Source organism: Echinops telfairi, unplaced genomic scaffold (assembly GCF_000313985.2).
Source record: "Echinops telfairi isolate 266 unplaced genomic scaffold, ASM31398v2 ScPeMD7_4;HRSCAF=17, whole genome shotgun sequence".
In the NCBI taxonomy this organism is placed as follows: domain Eukaryota; kingdom Metazoa; phylum Chordata; class Mammalia; order Afrosoricida; family Tenrecidae; genus Echinops; species Echinops telfairi.
This window is the reverse complement of record NW_022103900.1, coordinates 39444422-39465416: the sequence shown is the minus strand read 5'-3', so window position 1 is coordinate 39465416 and position 20995 is coordinate 39444422. Positions and strand designations below refer to the sequence as shown.

At 44.3% G+C, this 20995-nt stretch overlaps 1 protein-coding gene, 1 long non-coding RNA gene and 1 pseudogene across 13 annotated transcripts in view; 1 reads left to right on the top strand and 2 right to left on the bottom strand.

Annotated features, from left to right (window-relative positions):
• BIN1 (bridging integrator 1) overlaps positions 1 to 20995 on the top strand; it is a 97547-nt gene that overhangs the window by 48530 nt on the left and 28022 nt on the right. The window lies entirely within an intron of this gene.
• On the bottom strand, positions 7068 to 10290 carry LOC123522628. The gene is made up of 2 exons (XR_006680865.1): positions 10187 to 10290; positions 7068 to 8343 (listed from the first exon to the last, which is right to left on the bottom strand). It is a non-coding gene; the product is annotated as an uncharacterized LOC123522628 (long non-coding RNA).
• LOC105978721 lies at positions 17862 to 19248 on the bottom strand (annotated as a pseudogene).

The following is a 20995-nucleotide window of genomic DNA, read 5'->3' as shown; positions in this document are numbered from 1 at the left end:
CTAGCTCGGAAGCAACAAAGCCCACATGGAAGAAGCACACCAGCCTGTGTGATCACAAGGTGTTGATGGGAGCAGGTATCAGGCATCTAAAACCCAGAATAAAATCATACCCAATGTGAATGGGAGGGGGTGGGCGGCATGGAGTGGAGACCCAGTGCCCATCTGTAGACAATTGGACATCCCTTCACAGAGGGGTCACAGGGAAAAGATGAGCCAGAGAGGGTGCAGTATAGGACCAATGAAACATACAACTTTCCTCTAGTTCTTTGGTGCTTCCTTCCCCACAACTATCATGACCTCAATTCTACCTTACAAATCAGATTAGACCAGAACATGCACACTGCTATAGGTAAGAGCCCACAACACAGGGAATCCAGGATAGATAAACCCTTCAGGGCCAGCAATGAGAGTAGAGATACCAGGAGGATTAGGGGAGGGTAGGGGGAGAAAGGGGGAACCAATCACAAGGATCAGTCTAGAATCCGCCCCCCCCCCACCCAGGGGAATGAATAATGGAAAAGTGGGTGAGGGGTGACGGAGGATGATGTAAGATATGAAAATAATAATCTATAACTTATCAAGGGTTCGTGAGGGAGGGAGGGAAAAGGTGGAAGGGAGAAGAAATGGGGAGCTGATATCAGGGGCTCAAGTGGGAAGAGAATGCTTTGAAAATGATGATGGTAACATGTGCAAATGTGCTTAACATACACTGGATGAATGTATGGATTGTGATAAGAGCTTCAGGAGCCCCCAATAAAAGTATGAGGGGGAAAAAAGCTTCTATTTAGCTACTAATAGTGTTATAAATAACAATACTCAATGCAATGTGGAAGGATTGTACAAGACAACCTTGCTGTTTATATTTACATAATCTAAGAAATTTACCATTATACTTATTGCATATTTTTATGATTAAAATTTATGATAAACACACACACAAATTTCCCAGCATCAAAAAGTCCAGGACCAAATGGTTTTACTGGGGAATTCTACATTTAGAGAAGAGTTGTGATTAATCCTACACAAAGTATTTCACAATTTATAAACAATCTACTACCAAGCTTATTTTTTTTAAATCGTTTTATTGGGGGTTCGTACAACTCTTATCATAATCCATCCACACATCCATTGTGTGTCAAGTACATTTGTACATTTGTTGCCATCATCATTCTCAAAACATTTGCTTTCTACTTGAGTCCTTGGTATCAGCTCCTCATTTTTCCCCTCCCTCCCCGCTCCCCCCTCCCTTATGAGCCCTTGATAATTTATAAATTATTATTATCTTGTCATATCTTACACTGTCCAATGTCTCCCTTCACCCACGTTTCTGTTGTCCATCCCCCAGGGAGGGGGGTTATACGTAGATCCTTGTGATCGGTTCCTCCTTTCTACCCCACCTTCCCTCCACCGTCCTGGTATCACCACTCTCACCACTGGTCCTGAGGGATTCATCCGTCCTGGATTCCCTGTGTTTCCGGTTCCTATCTGTACCAGTGTACATCCTCTGGTCTAGCTGGATTTGTAAGGTAGACTTGGGATCATGGTAGTGTGGGGGAAGGAAGCATTTAAGAACTAGAGGAAAGTTGTATGTTTCATTGTTGCTACACTGCACCCCAACTTGTGGGGAGAGGAGAGTCCCCCACAAATCATCACAGGTCCAGTAGGCGCAATTGTACAGTGATAATAAGTAAAGATTATAGTAAAGTCATAACCACAGGTTCAGTAAACAATTGTACAGTTGAGATATATAAGTATTATATCAAAGTCATTGAGAGCATGAGAGGTAGAGAAGAGATTGGAATAATGGAGTCAGACACAATTAATGGTAGCATGCTCACCTCAGCTCCGTTTGATGGTCCTCGTCGGGGGAGCCTGGCCACAAGAGCAGGGGATAGAGCCCCGGGAGAGAGAATAGGGGAGAGCCTCAACTTTATTGCCAACCCAGGGTTATATCGCATTAGGGGGACATGATTACAGGTAACCACACGTCACAGGAAGGGGCAGTACAATAGGCATACACATCGTAGGAAGGGGATGTATGATAGGCATAAGCGTGACAGGAAGGGGATGAGCTAGGGATGTGCCCATAGGAATGGGAAGGTCTAGGGGTATACATGTGACAAGATGGGCGGACACTAGATTCTTGATGGCGGCCTAACCTTGGTCATCCTTGGACGGGTTTGACCTCTCTGGGGTCTGCTACAAGGAAACAGACAACTACTATCCTTATCAGAAGGGAGTGGCCCCTATTTGTTGTGGGATAAACAGTGGTGTCTCCTTGCTCTAGATGGCTGATAACTCTTAGGGAGAATGACCCCTGATCTACTTCTGATGACCTCCAGTATATAGTCATTCGCAAGCAGCTAAGTTTGGCATATATTTGGGGGAGACAACTTGGGAGAAATCCTTCTGTTTCACACACCAACTGACTGGTCTCCTCTCATTTAAAAAAAAATCATTTTATTGGGGACTCATACAATTCTTATCACAATCCATGCATCCATCCATTGTGTCAAGCACATTTGTACATATGTTGCCATCATCAGTCTCAAAACATTTGCTTTCTACTTGAGCTCTTGGTATCAGCTCCTCATTTTCCCCCTCCCTCCCTACTTGCCTGTCCCTCATGAACCCTTGATAATTTTTAAATTATTATTGTCTTGTCATCTTACAGTGTCCTATCTCCCTTCACCCACTTTTTTGTTGTATGTCCCCCAGGAGGGGGTTATATGTAGATCCTTATGAGCGGTTCCCCCTTTCTACCCCACCTTTCCTCCACCCTCCCTGTATCACCACTCTCACCACTGGTCCTGAGGGGTTCATCTGTCCTGAATTTCCTGTGTTTTCAGTTCCTATCTGTACCAGTGTGCATCCTCTCATCTAGCCGGATTTGCAAGGTAGAATTGGGATCATGATAGTGGAGGGAGGAAGCATCAAAGAACTAGAGGAAAGTTGTATGTCACCAAACACATTTTATGAAGCCAGTATAACCTTGAGGCAAATACATCACCAATATTGGAAATTATAGGCTAATCTCTCTGATAAATATAGATGCCGAGATTTTCAGTAAAGTTGTACAGAATTCAACAGTGTCAACAAAAGGGATAGTTCAATATTAGAAAAATAATCAATGTAATCCACCACATAAAATGAACGATAAAAACCATGAGTATATCAGTTGATGCAGAAAAGGCATTTGATAAACACCCATTATTGATAAAACACTCAGCAAAATAGGAATAGAAGGAAAATTCCTCCACAACAAAAGGGCATATATGCCAAACCAATTTTGGACCAACATCTCACTTAACGGAGAGAAATGGAAACACTGACCCCGTCAGACAGAAGCCAGGCCGGGTTGCCCATTACCACTACTCCTGTCTCATAATGTACTGAAAGCCTTAGCCAGAGCTATGAGACATCAAAGAAATCTGTAGAAAATTACACCTTAATAGGAAAAATACAAATAGCTCACTCCAAAAAATGGGCACGAGGCATGTCACACAGTTTAAGATGACATCCAAGCAGTCAGCAACCATATAAAGAAATGTTCATTCAGTAAAAAAATACAAATGAAAACAGCACTAGGGTATCGCCTCACACTGACCATCTTTGCCGCACCAACACAAAATAATAAATGCTGGAGAGGATGTGGCGAGATTGACATATTCATACATTGCTGGTGGGACTGTAGAATTGTACAACCACTGTGGAAATTCATTTGGTGATTCCTTAAGCAAATACAAATACAGTTAGCTCTACTGAGTGTATACCCTAATGAAATGAAGAACACAACACAGTCATATGCACACCTATCTTTACTGCAGTAATTTCCATAATAGTAAAACGATGGGGAGAGAAGAATGGATAAATAAATTCTGGTGTGTGCACACATGTATTTTATGCATCAATTTTAAAAAATGACTACTCTGTCAAGCACTGCAAGACATGGACAAAAGTAGAGAACAGAAAACAATTTATAAAATTTCAAAGGTTCATGAGGGAGGGGGGAGGGGGAGGAAATGAGGAGCTGATACCAAGGGCTCAAGTAGAAAGAAAAGGCTTTGAAAATTATGATGGCAGCATATGTACAAAGGTGCTTGACACAATGGATGGATGGATGGATTGTGATAAGAGCTATACAAGCCCCCAATAAAATGATTTTAAAATTTTTTAATTAAAAAATGATTTAAAAAGAAAAAGTTGCATCTACTAAGGGTCAGGTTTACTCAGCACTTCAGATACATATATAAACAAAATAGAATTCATGGAAAAGAAAAAATTTAAAAGGTAGAGAACAGTATGCTTAGCAAAGTTAGTTAATCTTATAAAGATAAATTTAATGACATCAGTATTATAACAAAAAAAAGAAAAGTGACTTTCACACCGAAGGATAAAACTTTAAAAACTCAGAGAAACCCAGGGACAGGGATGGGAGCCGTTAGAGGGAGACACAGGAACTTCTGGAGGGAACGAGGGAGAGAAGAAGGGTGGAAGGAGGAAGAAAGGATGCCCTTTATGGGGGGTTTCAATCGATACTGTTGCTGATTTGATTGGATGAGGTGTGCTGTGCAGCTGCTAAGAGTATGTTTCCTTTAAAAACCAAAGTAAATAAGTAAATGAAGTTAAAAACATTTTTTTTAAAAAAGAGTGAATGCTCACATTGGTGCGAGTGGCTATAAAATGTAAAAGTAGGAAAAGTACAACTGAAGTGGACGTGGGTTCCTTAGGGACACACAAGTTCATTTCAAACAAATGAAAAAAAAATAATAGTGGTAACAGATGATAACTCAATGAATAAAACAGAGCCGGAGCCCAGAGGGACCTTTTGCTCCAACAGGTTAGACCAGGGAGCGCTCTTTTTCATAGAAGATTGCTGGGGAGTAGAGAGGAAGTGAGGTCTAGAGAGGTCAAGATACAGCACAGCCTGTGGAAGACTGGTCTAAGGCGGAGGCCACAAATACAGACCTTTGTGTGCTTACAGAAAGTCTGGGGAGATGTTCAGGTGCAAAATTGGATTCAGTGGTCTGATTCAGCAGCCCTGGAGTTTTCTATCAGACTCCCAGATAACTATGGAACTGGTCCTCTGTGGAAATAAACGTTTGTCCCCCTGGCTGGGGACAAATAGTTGACATATTTGAGAGGCTGGGCATTTAAGTCCACCCAGAGACGCCACAGCAGAAAGGCCTTTTGAAAAATTAATTATTGAAAACCCCCGGGAGTGCAGCTCCGTGGCACACATGGAGTGGCCTTGTGTGGATTCGACTCCATGACAACTGGCCAAAAGCACTGGTCAGACTTGGGCTTAATCATTCACACCATGAAAACATTCACTGTGTAATCATCTAGAAGAATGGTGCTTGTGTCGATTAATAAGAGCCCCCTGTTTGAATAGTGTTATGCATTCAGGTGTAAACCGCAGGTCAGCAGTTAGAAATCACCTACCGCTCTGTGGGAGAAAGACAGGGATTTCTACTCCTATAAAGAGTCACCGGGGCAGTTCTACCCTCACAGGGTTGCCATGAGTCAGCATCAACTCGATGGCAGTGAGCATAGCCTACTATTATAATGAAATTATATATAACAACATAGATTGTTATTTGCATGTTTTTAATTATATAATTTTAGGATCAAGATCTCTGTAAGTTATAACAAATGTTTGCTATAATTAGAAGTTCACATACTTTTTTTGGGATCATTTCATTGAGGGCTTGTACAACTCTTATCACAATCCATACATACATTCATTGTGCCAAGCACATTTGTACATTTGCCATCATCATTTTCAAAACATTTTCATTCTCCTTGAGCCCTTGGTATCAGCTTCTCATTTTTGTCTCTCCCTCCCCCATCCTCCTTCCCTCATGAACCCTTGATAATTTATAAATTATTATTATTTTTCCATGTCTTGCACTGACCAATGTCTCCCTTCACCCACTTTTCTGTTGTCCATCCTCTGGAAGGGGGTTATATGTAGATCACTGTGATTGGTTCCTCCTCCCCCACCACCTCCTTCCCCTTACCCTCCTGGTATCACATACATTTTTAAAGAAAAAATCTATGTTCAGATGTGCTAAATTGTGTGTTCATGTGTTTTTTTAAAGGGTTATGATAAGAGCTGTTTAAAACAATGAAATATCTTAAACCTAATGTGACATTAGATCCATTTTGGTGTATCGATTTATAAGATAGAAAAAGCTGGTGAATTTGTCACCTCCAAAATGTGGAGTTCTGCCCTCAAGCTGATGGGTCTGATCAATAATCGCTCCAAGTCTAGTAGCAAGATTTACAATTGTTAGCATGCAGGCGGGAATTCACAAAGGGAAACTCTATTACTCCTAGACAGCCTGGATGAGCCCTGGTGGAATAGTGGGTTATGATGCATTAGGCTGTAAGCCACAGGACAGTCGTTAAAAGCCACCGGCCACTCCACGGAAAGAAGATGAGGTTTTCTACTCCCTTGAAGTTTAGTCTTGGAAACCCACAGGGGCAGTGTAGTAGTTAGGGATTATGTCAACTAGACACTCCTGGCTAGGGGTGGAGTTAAACCCGTCAATCAAGTCCCAGCCTGATGACACTTCCTTGATGTCACAAATCTTTTGTATAAGAGCAAGAAGAACAGAGGTGATCTTTCTCTGCCTCTCCATCTCCCTGCCTGTTGTCCTGCTTCCTGCTTGACTTGTCTGCATCACCGGCTTGCAGCTGTGTGAGTCTGAAGAGGACCCCAACGTGCACTGGACTTGTGGACTTGAGTTGGACTGGGTTGGGATGCCTTCTTTTGATGTAAGATTATTTGAGGATATAAAGCTCTTTCTTATGCATACATTAAGTATCATTGAATTTGTTCCTCTAGACAACTTGGCCTAACACAGGCAGTTTTACCTTGTCCTATGAGGTAGCTGTGAATTGAAACTTACTCAATGGCAGTGAGCTTTGGAGTTGAATAGTAGAACTCTGCACTCACTATTCTTCTGAGTAAGTAATCAATCAATAATGGGGAAAATTACCTCAGATCCATCCCAATGTCATGCATTTGGAAAAATATAACACACCCTGCATAGCACTCGTGAAAAAAATCACCTGAATTTAATCACATGGAGTTTATTAATCAGTTGAATTCAGAATGTGAGACAGTGTCCAGGTGACTGGTTTGCAATATCAATATCATAAGAGACCAAAATAAGTAAACAAATACAGAAATAAATAAGCTTGAGGTCAGAGGAATAATCTGGATTAAAGGAGACCAGAGCCCTGACAATATGTGAACCATGTGTAGGTCCTGGATTGGGGCCTCTGGGGACAACACGGGGTCTGAGGCCACTGTGAGTCAGTGAGTTTGGGTTGAATATGCATTATGTATTAAATATTATCAAATATTGTTGCCAGTCTTTAGAAGAACGTTCCTATTCCTAGGGAACATGCTGGCATATTTAGGGGTGAAACATTTGAAGCTGAAGGGATTTGATGTCTGCAATTTACTTACCAGGGCAAGCAAACCAACTAATCAATGAAGTGATAGATTAAAAACATAAAGCATATAAGGCAAGTGGTAACAATGGGAGAATACTAGTGCAAGGTCAAGGTGAAGGTATGTGGAAATTTGTCTTGTTATTCTTGGAGCCTTTGGGGGGGGTTAATGTTTTCATTGGTGGGCGGGGGCATATTGAATGAGGCACCAGTTGAGTGCTGGCCCTGGAGAGTCTACGTTTCTCTTGACTCCCTCTCTGGTATGGGCTGCCATGGCTCAGCCAGTGTGGGGGTAGCACATTGGAGACCGCCTAGACCCTCCACGGGGCCTCCTGGAGCCAGCTGAGATGGCTCAGACTGGGCACAACCCTTGTCCCCCAGGAGGTGGAGGCCGGTAAAGGCAGCCCCAGAGAGAGTGTTTCTGCTATTGGGGAGCAGGGGCAGCTGGTGTTGGGGAGAGGGGCCTGGAGGAGGGAGGAGGAACCTGGAGTGTGTGTCCCCAGTAACTCCAGGCTTCCCTTGTATAACCATGGCCCACTGGCCTGTGGTCTAGACATTGGGAGTCCAGTGAGCAGGACAGGAAGGTATGCAGGAAGTCTCTTCCCCCTTCACCTGTCTGAGTGCCCATCTCTGCCTGCCCACGTGGACCCTGGCCTTGGTTCAGGCCTGTCCTCTCAGGGGCGTGGTCCTCTCAAGACTTCCACTGTCACCCGAACCTTCAACCATCTTCCTGCTTCCAGTGGTAGCCGCCAAGCCTGCTGCACCTCTCGTCTCTGTCTTCCTGGGCAAGGACTGCAGGGCTGAGACGGTTCAGGACCCCAAACACCAGGGCGGAAAAAGCAGGGAGGTGCTCTCAGTCTCGATGCTCACAGCTCTCTGCGGAGAGAAGGTCAGGAGGCAGAGCGGAAGAGTTCCCTGAGAGACAACCGGGGAACCATCCTGAGACGTGGGGCAGGTGGGCACTGGAGACCGGGGCTGGGTCTGTGAGCAGCTGTCTGGGGAGCTGGATTCTGGGACCCCCTCCTTACTGTGATTCTTAGGCTGTCTTCTTCAGAGCAGGCCCAGCTGCCTGGTCCACAGGAAAGCCTGGCTGGGTGTCTCACAGTGACCTCTTTCTGCTTGTCTGCCTCCACCTGCCTGGGGAGCTTGAAGTGCAAGGGTATGCATCCTGTCTCCGCCCTCCCCCAAAGCCGCAGCCTCTTCTGGGGAGGAAGGGGTGGGATGGTGACACCCAGCCAGCCCTCCGTGCTCATACAAATCTGACCTTTCTTGAGCCAGCTAATAAGTGCTGGGGAGATGCTCAGGAAAGTTAAGGTAAGATGTGCTTGCTGGGCAGTGGGTGTCCCGGAGGGGCATGAGCTGGATAGGATCCTCTGGGTGCAGGCCAGGGCCTGTGTAGGAGGTATATGGGGGGGGTTCGCAGGCCGGGGTAGAGCTACAGCGGACACCCGTGTGCTGGTAGAGAAACCACCGGTGCCTCTCGCTGCCCTGGCTGACTGAGAATATGGAACCTTATGATCGGTACTGAGGCCCAGGGTGAGGACGGGGGTATGGCAAGCTCCCAGGTAATTCCCCTTTGCCTCAAGGCCTCACCTTCTGAGTGGGCCCTCAAAGACTCCCTCCTACCCTCCTACCCGGCCAGCCTCTCGGACATTGAACTTTGTGAACAAAGGTCTGGAGTTTTTGTGGGGGACCAAAGGAATGAAGTTGGTGCTGGAATTCACTCTAGGACTTGGGGAGAAGGGAGCATCCCCGGGACATGGTGTTTTCTTACCGCCGCTTGCCTCCCTCTGAAACCCACGCCCCTCTTTCTCCTTGGGAGTTTCTTTCTGGATCCTGGTCTTGATTCCTCCTGAGGTGCAGCACAGAGCAGGCCTGATTCCGGCGCTGCACTCACACCCTTGGGCAGGTTTGAATGTTCTGGGCTTTTCTGCTCTGGGGGCCTGTTTAGGCCATCTGGACGCCTGTAGTTAGCTGGGCTGATTCCAGAACCTTCCATTAGGACTCTGGAACTTTGAGAGGTCAGGGAAGGACCACTCCTCCTCCTCCTCCACAGCACCTCCAGCCATTTCACTTGCCAAGCCAGCCCCCTGACTCCCAGCCCAGTACTTGTCCTGAGAGACCCTTGTGGGGGGCGTCAACACACCCGAGTCTCAGAAAGGTTGAACTGTGTCGGGCTTCTGAGAAAGGAAGTGGGCAGACACATGGTCCGTCCAGCCACCAGCCCCGCCTCTCTCTGCCCTTCCCTGCATCTGTCTCCTTCGGAAGCACCTCAGCCCTGCTCGGATCTGGCCCATTTCAGGGGCTGTGATGAGAGGAGAGTGACAGGAGTGACCTGAAGCGGCTCTGATGAGGCTTCCTGGACAGTTGGCTCTATGGGCCCTGCCCCACCATGCCCACTGCCCGGCAGGACCCTCTCCATCTGTGCTACTGTGCTGACCGAGTTGTTTTGTGGTGGACGTATGCCCATCCTCTGCCTGCGTGATTAGAGAGCCTCCCCTTCATATCAATCATACATGCACAATAGGTATAAATATCCTAGCCTCGCCTCCCTGCACACACCACTTCCCCTTTGAAGTAGCCCTGGGCAGACAGTGCTGCTAATCCTGTTTCTCGGCCACCAGGCTATCTGCTGTGCCTAGCTCCTCACCCTTCAGAAGCCCGCTGCACCCTGCCTTCCCGGACCCAGCACCCCTCTTCCCTCCCGTAGCTTACTCACTGAAGACTGCTCAGCGTGGTCTCGGGAGCCGCCACGTCCCGGCCTCCTCTTCTTGGTAGTAGAGAACTGTTTGTGTGTGTGTGTGCGTGTGGGTGTGCGCGTGACAGTATGTGTGTACAACCCCCCACCAGCCGCATCGCCGCCGGTGATTCAGTTCTGCAGCACTGACTCGCAGTGACACGCCCCCTGGGTTGATGAGGCCGTGGGTCTTCCTGAGAGCAGGCAGCCTGCTCTTTCTCCCGATTGGCTAGCCACCCGGCAGCCTCCACCGTTCCCGGATAGGTGGGGTTAACCCGGAGTGGGATCGGGAATGGGACACGAAGGGGCTGGCGACAGATGCGTGGGAGCAAACTGTGTGTCAAACTGGTGATCCAATTCGCCATAAAAAGTTAGAAAAAAGAAATAATGGGATTGTTGCATGAAATGTTTGGAATCTCCGTGTGTGTGTGTGTGTGTGTGTGTGTGTGTGTACATGTGTAAATATGCATCTATGAAGGGGCTTCAAAATGTAGTGGAGAAATGGAATGAAAATTTTTTTTTCAATCGTTTTTGAAGTCCTGTTCCCTTGCCCTGCCTCACCCCAGTATGTGTGTGTTCTCGTGTGTGTGTGTGTGTGTGTGTGTGTGTGTGTGTGTGTGTGTCTCTGTTTCCTGAGAAGAGTGGGTGCTGGCGAGGACTGCTGAAGCCTGCAGAGAACAGCCTGTGACCCCACCCACCTGCCAGGGTGGGGCCAGACTCCTGGGTGACTGACAGCCGGTAGGTAGCAAGGAGAAGGGGCCCATCACAAAGACCTTATCTCCATGCAGTGAGAACCCTCGTCCAGAGGGCAGGCATTTTGTTTGGGCTGCCCTGTTGGGGGACAGGTGGTACCTGAAGCCCACAATGCTCTGTCCTATCTGTTCTCCCTCCTGAGGACATCGAGAGGGGGTGGGTTTGGGGGGGACTGGCTGGGAGTGTGCATTCTTGTTGCATATGTACATTCAGGGGTAACTCAGGCCAAGGTTGCCATCGATGTACCAAGCACTTCCCTGAACTGGCTACCTCCGGTTTCAACATGAGTTGGACGGTGCCATCTTCAATGCGGCACCCAGTGAGTTTGGGGCCCGGTGGGGCTACTTTTCTCCTGTCCCTCTCCTCTGGTCTGGGCTCCTGTGACTCCGCCTGCACAGTACTGTTAGGGGGACCCCCAGGCCCTCCATGATCACCCCATTTCTGAGGTGGGCACACGGGAGCTAAGCTGTTAGCCTGAGGTCATACAACGGAAAATACACAGCTTTACTGCCTTTTCAGGGGTGAGGAAGTCTTAAAAAGGTACCCCAAACTCATGGTAGTAGAGTACTAGTTCTAATCTTAATTATGGTAGCTTACCCTTAAGCAAGGAACCCTGGAGGTGGCATGGGGGTTACTCATTGGGCTGGTAACTGCAAGTCTGCAGTTTGAAACCACCAGATGCTCCCCAAGAGAAAGATGGGGCCTTTTGCTCCCATAATGAGTTACAGTCTCGGAAACTCACAGGGCCAGTTCTACCCTGCCCTACAGTCACTAGTGGTCGGCATCAACTCAATGGCATTGAGGATTTTTTTTGTTTAATTTGCCTTCAAGGAGTGGTCTCAATATGTCCGGGACTCTGCTAAGTACTCTAGGCCCATATTCCTCCCATTTTGCATGAGAAGACTGAGATTAAAACACAGTGTTATGCTTTGGGATTTGTTATAATCTTGGGCGGGGGTATAGACGCAGGGACATATTGTCTCTCAGTGGCTTGGTTCCCCACCACATTGGCTGCAGCCTAGCCCCTGCTGACCGTGCATCTGATGAGACAGCTGTGTGATATGTGTGCTTGTGGGACCACTTCTCCCCCTCCCACGCTGCTTCCCTCGCTTTCCTCGAACATGCTCCATGACCTCTGGTCAGCTTTGTTGTCAGGTACCATTCTTTGCAAGGTGTCGTTATGGACAACAGAACGGAGGACTGTGCTGTCCTGCATCATTCCCATATTTGTTATGTTGAACCATTTGTTACAGCCAGGGTGTCAGTTGAGCTTGTCGAAGGTCTTCCCCTAAGCGTGATGTCCTTCTCCAGGGGCCGCTCCTTTCCCGCAGCGTGACACTCGTCGCTAGGGTCTGGTCCCTCCAAACAGCATTTCCAAAGTACATGAGATGAAGTCGCATGCCGTCCTCACTTCTAAGGAGCATCACAGATATACTTCTTCCAGGGCAAGATAGATTCAGTGTTCTTTTTCAGTACCGTAATTCAAACGCATCAATTCTTCTATTCATTGCCTTCTTCCTTATTTGTTGATTTATCTTTTTATTCATTATCTTCTCCTTATTCACTGTTAGCTTTTACATATGAGGAGACTGCCTATGAAATGACTTTGTAGGAGGTGACTGAACTTTTTATGGCATGAGTCAGGTATACTTTTAGTGCTCAAAGTGACATCGTTACTCTTTTACATGTTAAAGAGGTCCTTTACAGCAGATATCCCCAATGCAGTACATCTTTTGATTTAAAATGTTTTATTGTCATACTTTATATATCATACAATTTAATCATCCAGTCCTATGAAGAAGAGTTGCGCAACCATCACCACAGTCTATTTCAAAGCATTTTCTTTTCGTCCTTGTTGTTGTTAGCTCCTCCTTTCCCCACACCCTCCCCTGACATGCTCGTGGTGCTTATTCATCCAGTCACTGCCTTTATAGAATTATGTAACACTCATACAAAGCACAAACAGGACGCAAACAAACAAATCAACAACCATGACAACACAAACCAGAAAAACCTCCATCCAAAAGAAAGTAGAAAATGTTTTAAAAGGAAACAACTGGGTGCGATGTAACAACGATGAGAAATACAATCTTCCTCTAGTTCCTAAAGGTTTCCTCCCCGCTCCCACTACCATGACTCGAATTCTATCTTGCAAGACTGGCTGGACCAGAGGAGGTACACTGGTACAGATAGGAACTGAAAATACAGGGAATCCAGGGCGGATGAGCCCTATAGGACCAGTGGTGTGAGTGGCAAAACAGGGAGGGTAAAGGGAGAATGGGTAGGAAAGAGAGAACCGATTACATGGAACTGTGTGTGACCTCCTCCCTGGGGGACGGACAACCGAAGGGTGGATGAGGGGAGACGTCGGACAGGGCAAGATATGACAAAATACCCATTTATAAACTATCAAGGGCTCATGCGGGAGGGGGGAGCGGGGAGGGAGGGGAAAAATGAGGACCTAATGTCGGGGGTTTAAATGGAGAGAAAATGTTTTGAGAAACGATGTACAAATGCGCTTTACACAATTGATGTGTGTATGGATTGGGATAACAGTTGTATGAGCCCCTAATAAAATGTTTAAAAAAAAAGAAAAAAAAAAAAGGAAACAACTTTAAAGTGGGTCAAAAGGCAGATCAAATGATAAGGTGTTACATTTTAACCGAACTAAACCTGACACCATCCACTTTACAATGCTCCTGTCTGTCTCGAAGCTTACTCCATGTGGGGAAGCTGCCAAAAGATACTGGGCTTCCACTGACATCAATGTACATCTGCAAACCAGGTGTGCAGCATTTAAACTCTGATACATTCCCTCCTTCAGATTTGGATTCTGTTCTTTACAACCTTTGGATAGCACAGGTTGGTGTGTGTCTTCCATGTGGACTTAGTTAATGCCTCACTTCAATGGCTGTTTGTTTGTTTGTGATATATGCCCAGCAAAGGTATTCTTGGGCTTATGGTTTCTCTAATCCCAGTTGTTTTAGGTAGCTTCCCACAACAGGTGTACATATTTATAATCCCATCTGTGTTTGAATTCCAATCTCTCTGAACCTTTTCCAATATTTGTTTTCTCTCTCTACCCTTTCCTGCATTAGGTTATTATTGTGGATGTAAGGTACTATCTCATGGTTGTTTTAATTTGCATATCTCAGATGGCTAGTGAGAATATGCTCATGTGTTTGTTAATCATTTGAGTGTCATCCCTTGTGAATTGTCTATGTCCTTTGTCTAATGTTCAATTGGACTCATATGTGTATAAGAAAGTGCTTTATAAAATATTTGGAAAAAGATGACAACATATGTACAGATGTGTTTGACACAATGAATATTAGTATGGATTTTGATAAGACCTATAAGAGCCCCCAATAAAATAAATATTAAATAATTAAATAATAAAGGGAGGGGGGAGAAAGAGCTTTATATACAAGAGCAGTTGAATATTGAGAAAACATCCCAGCCCAGTACAGATCAAGCACACAAATCTGATATTAGCCCATATGTCCAATACCAATCTAAAGTTCTCTTCCAACTCAAGAAACACATAAAATGATGCAGAATGCAGGAAGATCACAGGGCAGTGAGTGGGAAGTCTTGTGGATCCAATGGCATTGTAAGCATCTCAGCGCTGGCAGGGGTCCCCCACGTGGTTCCTCCAGTTCAGGGTACTAGCGTAGTTCCATGTGTCTAGTCAGCTGTAATGTCTCCCAGAGAGTGAGCAGAGAGAGATAGTGTCTCCTGCCTCCAGGGAGGAATACAGGAGTTCCCAGAATCCTCAGGAGAAGGCCATCCCCACACAGAGGCCTCATTGGCTATACAATGATTGACAGGCTAGACTCCACCCCTACACTCTTAATCTTCTCAAATTGACAAACGATTATATAACTACCACAGCCCCTTTGTCCATTGTGTCATTGCTAAAGATTTTTACCCAGTTCATGGGCTCTTGTTTTACTCTGTTGAGGAAGTTTTTTGATGGGTATAAGTGTTTTATTTTTAATAGGTCCAAGTCATCTATTTTTCCTTCCACTGCATGTGCTTCATTTCTAAGATTTGGGAGACTGTGTATGCCCTGTAACAGGGCCCTAAGTTTGTACCACTTTTCTCATTGGTGATCCTTATAGTTCTGGAGTTTACATTTAGGGCTTTACAATGAAGCCTAGTTCATACTGAAGGCTGCACTCTTTGATCTTCATAAGTATATGGTTCAAAGTCTCTTGGCTTTCAGCAAGAAAAGTTGTGTCTGTTGTCTGCATATCTCAGGTTGTTAATCAACCTTTCTCTAGTCATAATGCCATGCCTTCCCCCCACCCCCAACTTAGTGCAGTTTACCTGATGATTTGCTCAGCATACAGACTGAATAAGCACAGTGAAAAAACATTCCTCTGATGTGCATTCCTGATTTTAGACCACGTGGTTTCCCCTTGTTCTGTGTGAATGACCGACTTGTGGTACATGTTCCCCATGAACACATGAAGTGTTTCCATTTTTTGCAATGTTATGTATAGTTTGCTATAATCTACACAGTTGCATGCCATTGTGTAGTTAATTAGACACAGATAAGTATGTCTCTGGTCTTCTTTGCTTTCCATTAAGGTCCATCTAAGTCAGCAGTGACATCCCTTATTCCAAGCCCTTGAATCCAGCTTGAATTTCTGCCAGCTCTCTCTTGATGGATTGCAACAATTGTTTTTAAACTTTCTTCACCAAAATTTTACTTGCATGTGATGTTAATGATTTTGCTCCATAATTTCAACCTGCTGTAGGTTCACCTTTCTTTGGATCATCTTTCATTAGTAATAATGTGGCTCCCTTCGATTTGATTGGCATTGTGATGAGTTCTAAGCTTTTTACACAGAGTACAAAACACTTTCAGTGCTGCATCAGTTTGTCGAAGCATTCATCAATTCCTAGGACCGTGTTTTTACCAAGGCTTTCAGTGCAGCTTGGACTTCTTCTGTCAGTACCATTGGTTCTTGATCATACTCTACCTCTTGAAATGGTTGGCCTTCACCAATCACTTTTGCGACCATGACTCTATGGATTCTTTTGATCTGTTTTGGATTCTCCCATGTTGCTGTTGTTAGGTGTTATTTAGTTCTCTTCACCTCAGAGCTACCTTGACACTGTACAACAGAAGGAGAAAGTCCTAGGTCTTGTGCTAGCCTCGCCGCTGTTACTTGAGCCTGCTATTGCAGCAAATATGCCAGTTCATCTCACTTAGGGTCTTTCTCATTTTCTACTTTACCAAGTATGATGTCCTTTTCCAGTCCCTCCTAATTCCATGTCGCGAGCACATGAGGCTCAGTCTCATGATGTATGGTTAAAGAGTTGTGTACAACTGTCAAGTTGAAAAGCGGAGGTCTGTGATGCTTAGAGTTTAGATCAACGAGACACTCCTGGGTGAGGCTCGTGGTGAAACCTAACCTATCCATCAGGTCTCAGGCTGCTGACACTTCCTCGGGTGTGGTCCTTTGTATAAGAGGGAAACCAAGCAGAGCAGAGCTCTCTTTGACCCTTCACCTTCCGCTGGACCTGGATCCTTTAGTTTTCTGTTGTGTCGGCTCCTGCTGTGTCACCTGCCAGGAGCCATTGCAGACTGTCAACGCTGGGTTCATTTGGGCATTTTCGGATTAATTTGCCTCTGCAGCCACTACCCTGCTTTCTCCTTGTCCTCTGCCATGGCTGCACAAGTCAGGAGAAGCCGGGCTTGAACGGACTCAACTTATCTACTCTGCAATTGTGTGAGCCGCTTCTCAATATAAATCTCCTTCTGTGTACACACACATAAAAGTGTTGCTGGTTTTACTTCTCTAGAAAACCCACGCTAACACAGAGATAGATACAGAATCCCTGTAAATGGCACAGACACTTCAATAACTTTTCCTGAAATGTCAAAACTACACCAATAGGTTCCTTAACACATGGTTTTTTAATAATCAAGCACATACTACCATTTAGCATTTATAAGCTTTAATGTCTATTATTACAAAGACCTTCAAGCTGAGAAATTGTATACTTCAAAAGACCCTCTAAAAAGAAATAAAATGTGTGTGTTTTGCTAAACCATTTAGAAGACCTCACTTATCAAATAACTAAAATCACAATAGCAGATAAGTAGGAGTTTATTTAAAGTATTATTTCCAACAATAAGGCCTCGTTTACTTGATCTAGAAAAGAGAAATATTTCAAATAAGAGTCAGTACTTCTATTTAGGATGCTTGCCAATGTATTTGGAAGGCTTTTGTTTGTTTGTTTTAATGTTCTCCTATTCCACATCCATTGAAAGCTCTCCTGATTAAATATCTAGATAGACATCAGGAGAGAAGCATAAACAGATAATCATTTGACGAAGAGAACAGTTCACTTTGGAAAATAAAAAAGAACTACAAAGAATGGGATATATAATGGTAAAGTCCAAAGGATAGCGTTTACATTTCTTTGAAGCACTTGATGTTTCCGTACTTAAGATAAAGAAGAGATGAAGACTGTATTTATGATGAGAAGACTATTATTACACATCATGCAGCCAAAGCAGAGTTCACGCAGCATTTTGCTCCCTTGGGATTCGGGTTTGAAAAGGGTATCACACGCCTTTCTCACGTTCCGCTGCAATCGGGTCGTACAAATTAGCATTGATTCTTTACTATTCCCTTATTGGTCCATTGCAGCCTTCGTCAAGTACACTGACCGGGAACATTTTCACCTCTTATTCAGGCAAGTTTGTGAAGATAACTGAATACAACCAGATCACTTCCCGAATGCTTCGCTTGCATCTTAAATTCAAGAAACATATGAAAAAATGTGTTTTATAAAAAGCCACATCAATACAAGCAGTCTAATGGAAGATTGCGAACTCCATTTACTTTTTGATAGGATGCTTTCTTGTCTCAGACTCCAAGTGTTAGGCATCAGCTTTAAACCAGTTTTGCTGAAATGCTCTGGGATCTCTCTTATCTGCCTGCTTACATTTCTGGGCTTTTGAAAGTTGTTTTATTTTAGTCCTTTTAAAAAAAATCCTTTTATTGGGGGCTCATACAGCTCTTCTCACAATCCATCCATCCATCCATGGTGTCGAGCGCATTTGTACATTGTTGCCATCATCATTTTCTTTCTCTTTTTTCAGATATCAAGGGTTTATTTTGTATTTTGTTTTATTTAATAAATCATTCTATTTGGGGCTCTTACATATATTATAACAATCCATACATCCATTATATCAAGCGAACATGTGAAATCGTTGGCATCAACGATTTCTAAACATCCTTCTTCTTGAGCCCCTTGATATCAGCTCCTCTTTTTTTTTCTTTGACTTATTTTTTGTTTGTTTTAAATCATTTTATTGGGGGCTCATCCAACTCTTATCACAATCCACCCATCCATCCATTGTGTCAAGCACATTTGTACATTTGTTGCCATCATCATTTTCAAAACATTTTCTTTCTACTTGAGCCCTTGGTATCACCTCCTCATTTTTTTCCCTCCCTTTCCCACGCTCCCTCCCTCACGAACCCTTGATAATTTATAAAATTTTTTTTCAGTCTTACACTGACCGATGTCTACCTTCACCCACTTTTCTGTTGTCCATCCCCCTGGGAGCGGGTTATATATAGATCATTGTAATTGCTTCCCTCTTTCTCCTGCCACCTTCCCCTTACTCTCCTGGTATGGCTACTCTCAACATTGGTCTTGAGGGGTTTATCTGTCCTGGATTCCCTGTGTTTCCAGCTCGTTTCTGTATCAGTGTACATGCTCTGGTTTAGCCATATTTGTAAGGTATAATTGGGATCATGGTAGTGAGGGGAAGGAAGCATTAAAGAATTAGAGGAAAGTTGTACGTTTCATTGGTGCTATACTGCACCCTGACTAACCCTTTTTTTTTTTAAACTTCATGGGGCTGTATTAGGAATTTCAACTGAGATGTCACTGCTTATGGATGTCATAGAATGAATGGGATAGTAATTCTTCATGAACTGTTCTTATTGTCCTTGACATATTCTAATAATGTAGAGGTCATAGCAGCCCCCAGATGAACTTTAACTGCTTCGTATAACTTGGCTAATTTACTCTGCTTTACAGGTGATGATAATGTGTTATTAAAAAAGACATTCATAGATATAATTGGAGCTATTTGGGGATACGTTTCTTACCTCTATATAGAAGGCTTTGGGATCACCATTTTCTCCCTTTTTATATCAAAATGAAACTAGACTTAATTCCTGGAAACTTTCATCTCTGTAAATAGAATGCAACACTTCTCTTTTCAGCCCCTGGTTTTCGTCGGCACTCATTGTGGCGGTTATGGGGCATTTCTTCATCGTACACCGACGATGATTGGGAGAAAGCCAGGGCAGTGGCTCTGAGCCTCTGACATGCTATTTTCTACCTCAGCTTTCGTGAGCACACCATTCACACTCACAGGTGTGAATCCCTTACAGCTCCAGACCAAAGGCAGTTTGAAGCCACTGGCGTGTGGGGTGGGGGGGGTTGTGAGTGGGGAGCCTTGTATGTTCTTGATATCACCCCACAACCACTCTGGTCTCCAGACATTGGATTCTCAAAAACTATTTTTGAGATGGTTCCTAAATTCAGATGGGATATACTCATGGTCATTGTGGTAGATAGATAATTGTATGTCAACTTGAAGCTGTATAAACATGTAAGTGTGGATTCCAACCTGTCAAACAACTCACAGCCTGATGCTCTCTTTTTGCGTGAGTGGCCTTCTTATAAGGAGGGCCCTGGGGACTGTCCGCTCTTTGCCACTTGGACTTCCTGCCTGCTGGGAATTTGCCATTGACCCTGAGAGCTGCCAGAACCCTGCCACGTTTCCACCCAACCTTGGATCCACACGGCTCTGCACCCACTGGCCTGTGATCTTCCTGCATTCTGTATCATTGTGTGAGTCTGAAGAGGGACGGATAGACTAGTATCAGACTTGTGGACTTGAGTTGGACTGGCCTGGGATATAGTTCCTTGATATATAATTACTTCTTGATAGAAAGCTCTTTCTTATACATAGATGAGTGTTACTGGATTTGATTCTTTAATCATCTCCACCCATCACAGTCAGATTTTGGCTCTTGCAGACTTGTTCTATTTTTCTCCAGCTTCTATCAGAATTTGCTATGAGCAACTGCTCCACAGTTGGCACACAGCCTTTATTTATCTGATGATACTGAGCCTTTCTCCAGATGCGGTCCACTTGATTCCTTTGTATTCCTCTGTTTGAGGAAGTCTACATCTATAGTCGAAGCTTATGTTTTTGACAAAGGTGTTTTCGGTGAATAAGTTATTGTTCTTGCAAAAATCTTATCATCCAATCTCCAGTTTGGGGTCTGTCATAAAGCTGCATTTTCTAACTACCGATCTTTACTCTTTGTTTTCAACGTTTGCTTACCAACCACCAGTAATTATCAATGCATCCGGATTTCATATTGGATTGCTTTAAGATTGCAAACGTTGGTAGAATTCTCTACTTTCGTCTTGTTTGGGTATATGGATAGTATCCTATCACCCTGCATTTCACTTCTGGATAGATCTTGAAATGTTGTTTTTATGATGAATGCAGTTCCATTCCTCTTGAGTTTGTCATTCCTGGCATAGTTAACCATATGATTGTCAGGTTCAACACGGTCATTACCATTCTACGTTAGCTCAGTAATCCCTAGGATGCTGTTTTGTTGTTTTTTTCTTTAGGACTTCCAGTTTTCCTAGATTAATACTTGGTGCATTCCATATTCTAATGAATGGATGTTTACAGCTGTTTCTTTTCATTCTGAATTGTAACACACCAGCAAATGCAGATCCTGGAAGATTTGCTACACCCACATCATTAAGGTCAACTGTCTAAAACTCACTGCCATTGGGTCGAGTCTGACTCATGTGGACCCTGTAGGACAGGATAGAAATGCCCCTATGGGTTTCTGAGACTGTAATTCTTTACATGAGTAGAAAGCCTTATCTTTTCCCCCAATGAGCAGCTGGTGGTTTCAAACTGCCAACCTTGAAGTCCACCGCTCAATGCATAACCATTAT